Here is a 5,016-nt window from a genome sequence, read left to right on the forward strand (position 1 = left end):
AGGTCCCTGCCCCCCCCCCCAAACTGTGCAGGTCCCTGCCACCCCCCCAGACTGTGCAGGTCCCTGGGCACCCCAACCAAACCCCCAAACCCGCAGACCTCAGCGCAGGGTGGAGGCGGCCTTGGGGGCCAGTGCAGCGGGGCGGGCTCCAGGCACAGCTGCGGGAGGCGGGGAGGGCCGGGGAGTGACAGGCCTTGGCGAGTGCGGGAGGGGGGAGGGCTTCCCGGGTGCAGGGGGCGTGCCCCGGGAGCAGGCGCCCGCGGCCACGGGCCCACCGGGCGCTGCGTCATTTGTCTTCCCGTTGTTTCCCAGCCTGGACGCTGCTGCACACGGCAGGGTCTGTGTGCGTGTATGTATGTGTGTGTGTGCATGCACAGAGTCCGCTGCAAACAACGCGGCTGCTCTGAACGGGAATGCTCAGAGCTGTGCATGCAGAGTGGAGACGGGCGCTGGCGAGGCCGGGTTTCTGGAGACCAGTTCAGGCTCCAGGACTGCGTCCCGCCTGGCGCAGGCACCCCGGCGGGCGCAGGGCTCTCTGCACTCACACCGCACGCTGCTGCTCTGCTGGAGCTGGGGCCAGGGCCAGCAGGCCCACCTGGGCTGGAGGGACGAGGGAGTGCCCTGGAGCCACACAGAGGGAAGGGGCGCCAGCTCAGTCCCGTCAGCTGGGCCCAAGCCCAGACACAGACAAGTCAAGAGACTTGGTTCCTCAAAGGGACGCATCTCTCTGTCACTCGGTTCCGGGTCCTGCCCCACCTACACCCCAGGAGCCTCCCAGGGGCCGGCGTGTGGGCGCTGGGCTGGACAAACAGCCAGCGGCCCCTCCGGAACTCCGCACCGCGAGGGCTTTCCCGCCCCGGCGACTGGAGGCTTGTTCCTTGGCGAGGCCGATTGTGGGTCAAATAGTCAAACGGTCCCTCCATGGATCTACCGCCTGAAGTAACGGTGGCCTCTCAGCAAGAGGCCAGCCTGCGGCTCCGCCCTCGAACCCGGGCTCCTCGTCACCCGCTCTGACCGGAACCCCGGGCTGCTCTGAGGGAACCCCGGGCGGCGCTGAGGGAACCCCGGGCGGCTCTGAGGGAACCCCGGGCGGCTCTGAGGGAACCCCGGGCGGCTCTGAGGGAACCCCGGGCGGTGCTGATGGAACCCCGGGCGGCTCTGAGGGAACCCCGGGCGGCTCTGAGGGAACCCCGGGCGGCGCTGACGGAACCCCGGGCGGTGCCCTGTGCTGGTGAACTCCACGTCTCAAAAGGCTGGCTTCCTCTCTCGGACTCCAGGTCCCCGGCGCCAGAGCAGGCAGCGGGGCCAGGCCTGAGGAGCCGGCCAGACTGCTGCCCCCGGCAGCGATGCCCTCAGGAGCCGCCGAGGGGTCTGCATGCAGGAGAGCTCCTGAGCACGGAGGGCCGTGTCTGACAGGCGCTTTGGAGTGGGAAATGACGGCCCTGGACCCACTGCTCTATCCTGGGCCCTGAGGCCGGAGGGAACCTGTTCCGAACCGGGCCTGCGTGTCCCGCTGGCCGGACCCTCGTTGCACTGCCCTCCTGTACCTTTCCAGCGGCGGCCTGGGGGCCGTGGGCCCTCCTGAGAGTGGCCACCTGCTGCGGTCTGTCCGCGATCTCTGCCCCCACTCCCTGCACCCACCCCCAGAGGCCACAGAGCCACCCACACTCAGGACCGGCCAGCCTCGCTGGCCGCTCCCAGGGCAGGGCGCCTCCCTGTGGCTGCACCAGTCCTTCCCCAGGAGCACGGCCTCAGCACAGAAAGTGCAAAGCTTTCACCACAGGACACGCCTGGGGCTGCAGATCAAAGCAAACACAAGAGAGCCTGCAGGTGTGGGTGTTGCCTGCCAGTGTGGGTGAGGGTGTGACCTGCATGGGTGGGTGTGGCCTGCGGGTGCCAGTGCGGGTGTGGCCTGTAGCTGTGGGTGGTCTCCTACTGTAGACAGGGAGCCCAATGGTCAAACTGGTCAGACTTTGAACTGCGTGCTGGGTAGACGGGGTGCCCTGTGGTGTCAGACTGTGGACAGGGTGCCGTGTAGTGTCAGACTGTGGACGGGGTGCGGGTGGTCAGACTGTGGATGGGATGGTGGGTGGTGTCAGACTGTGGACGGGGTGGTGGGTGGTGTCAGACTGTGGACGGGGTGGTGGGTGGGTCAGACTGTGGACGGGGTGGTGGGTGGTCAGACTGTGGACGGGGTAGTGGGTGGTGTCAGACTGTGGACGGGGTGCGGGTGGTCAGACTGTGGACGGGTGGTGGGTGGTCAGACTGTGGACGGGGGGATGGGTGGTGTCAGACTGTGGACAGGTGGTAGGTGGTCAGACTGTGGACGGGGTGCCGGGTGGTGTCAGACTGTGGACGGGGTGGTGGGTGGTCAGACTGTGGACGGGTGGTAGGTGGTCAGACTGTGGACGGGTTGTAGGTGGTCAGACTCTGGACGGGGTGGTGGATGGTATCAGACTGTGGACGGGTGGTGGGTGGTCAGGCTGTGGACGGGGTGGTGGGTGGGGTCAGACTGTGGATGGGGTGGTGGGTGGTGTCAGACTGTGGACGAGGTGGTGGGTGGTGTCAGACTGTGGACGGGGTGATGGGTGGTGTCAGACTGTGGACGGGGTGGTGGGTGGTGTCAGACTGTGGACGGGGTGGTAGGTGGTCAGACTGTGGGCGGGGTGGTGGGTGGTGTCAGACTGTGGACGGGGTGCCGGTGGGTCAGACTGTGGACAGGGTGGTGGGTGGTCAGACTGTGGACGAGGTGGTGGGTGGTCAGACTGTGGACGGGGTGGTGGGTGGTCAGACTGTGGACGAGGTGGTGGGTGGTCAGACTGTGGACGGGGTGGTAGGTGGTCAGACTCTGGACGGGGTGGTGGATGGTATCAGACTGTGGACGGGTGGTGGGTGGTCAGACTGTGGACGGGGTGGTGGGTGGGGTCAGACTGTGGACGGGGTGGTGGATGGTATCAGACTGTGGACGGGGTGGTGGGTGGTCAGACTGTGGATGGGGTGCCGGGTGGTGTCAGACTGTGGACGGGGTGCCAGGTGGTGTCAGACTGTGGACGGCTGTTGGTTGGTGTCAGACTGTGGACTGGGTGTTGGGTGGTCAGACTGTGGACGGGATGCAGGGTGGTGTCAGACTATGGACGGGGTGCCAGGTGGTGTCAGACTCTGGATGGAGTTGTGGGTGGTATTAGACTGTGGACGGGGTTCCGGGTGGAGTCAGACTGTGGACGAGGTGGTAGGTGGTGTCAGACTGTGGACGGGGTGGTGGGTGGTCAGACTGTGGACGGGGTGGTGGGTGGTGTCAGACTGTGGATGGGGTGGTGGGTGGTGTCAGACTGTGGACGGGGTGGTGGGTGGTGTCAGACTGTGAACGGGGTGGTGGGTAGTCAGACTGTGGACGGGGTGGTGGGTGGTGTCAGACTGTGGACGGGTGGTGGGTGGTCAGACTATGGATGGGGTGGTGGGTGGTCAGACTGTGGACGGGGTGGTGGGTGGTGTCAGACTGTGGACGAGGTGATGGGTGGTGTCAGACTGTGGACGGGTGGTGGGTGGTCAGACTGTGGACAGGGTGATGGGTGGTGTCAGACTGTGGACGGGGTGGTAGGTGGTCAGACTGTGGACGGGGTGGTGGGTGGTGTCAGACTGTGGACGGGGTGGTGGGTTGGTGTCAGACTTGTGGACGGGGGTGCCGGTGGGTCAGACTGTGGACAGGGTGGTGGGTGGTCAGACTGTGGACGAGGTGGTGGGTGGTCAGACTGTGGACAGGGTGGTGGGTGGTCAGACTGTGGACGGGGTGCCGGTGGGTCAGACTGTGGACGGGGTGGTGGGTGGTGTCAGACTGTGGACGGGGTGGTGGGTGGTCAGACTCTGGACGGGGTGGTGGGTGGTGTCAGACTGTGGATGGGGTGGTGGGTGGTGTCAGACTGTGGACGGGGTGGTGGATGGTATCAGACTGTGGACGGGTGGTGGGTGGTCAGGCTGTGGACGGGGTGGTGGGTGGGGTCAGACTGTGGATGGGGTGGTGGGTGGTGTCAGACTGTGGACGGGGTGCCGGTGGGTCAGACTGTGGACGGGGTGGTGGGTGGTCAGACTGTGGACGGGGTGCCGGTGGGTCAGACTGTGGACGGGGTGGTGGGTGGTCAGACTGTGGATGGGGTGGTGGGTGGTGTCAGACTGTGGACGAGGTGGTGGGTGGTGTCAGACTGTGGACGGGGTGATGGGTGGTGTCAGACTGTGAACGGGGTGGTGGGTAGTCAGACTGTGGACGGGGTGGTGGGTGGTGTCAGACTGTGGACGAGGTGATGGGTGGTGTCAGACTGTGGACGGGGTGGTGGGTGGTCAGACTGTGGACAGGGTGATGGGTGGTGTCAGACTGTGGACGGGGTGGTGGGTGGTCAGACTGTGGACGGGGTGGTGGGTGGTGTCAGACTGTGGATGGGGTGGTGGGTGGTGTCAGACTGTGGACGGGGTGCCGGTGGGTCAGACTGTGGACAGGGTGGTGGGTGGTCAGACTGTGGACGGGGTGGTGGGTGGTCAGACTGTGGACGGGGTGGTGGGTGGTCAGACTGTGGACGGGGTGGTGGGTGGTGTCAGACTGTGGACGGGGTGGTGGGTGGTCAGACTGTGGACGGGGTGGTGGGTGGTGTCAGACTGTGGACGGGGTGGTGGGTGGTCAGACTGTGGACGGGGTGGTGGGTGGTCAGACTGTGGATGGGGTGGTGGGTGGTGTCAGACTGTGGACGGGGTGCCGGTGGGTCAGACTGTGGACGGGGTGGTGGGTGGTGTCAGACTGTGGACGGGTTGTAGGTGGTCAGACTGTGGACGGGGTGGTGGGTGGTGTCAGACTGTGGACGGGGTGGTGGGTGGGGTCAGACTGTGGACGGGGGTGTGGGGTGTCAGACTGTGGATGGGGTGGTGGGTGGTCAGACTGTGGACGGGGTGGTGGGTGGTCAGACTGTGGACGGGGTGCCGGTGGGTCAGACTGTGGACGGGGTGGTGGGTGGTCAGACTGTGGATGGGGTG

This window comes from Pipistrellus kuhlii, unplaced genomic scaffold (genome assembly GCF_014108245.1).
Source record: "Pipistrellus kuhlii isolate mPipKuh1 unplaced genomic scaffold, mPipKuh1.p scaffold_m20_p_93, whole genome shotgun sequence".
NCBI classification, from domain to species: Eukaryota; Metazoa; Chordata; class Mammalia; order Chiroptera; family Vespertilionidae; genus Pipistrellus; species Pipistrellus kuhlii.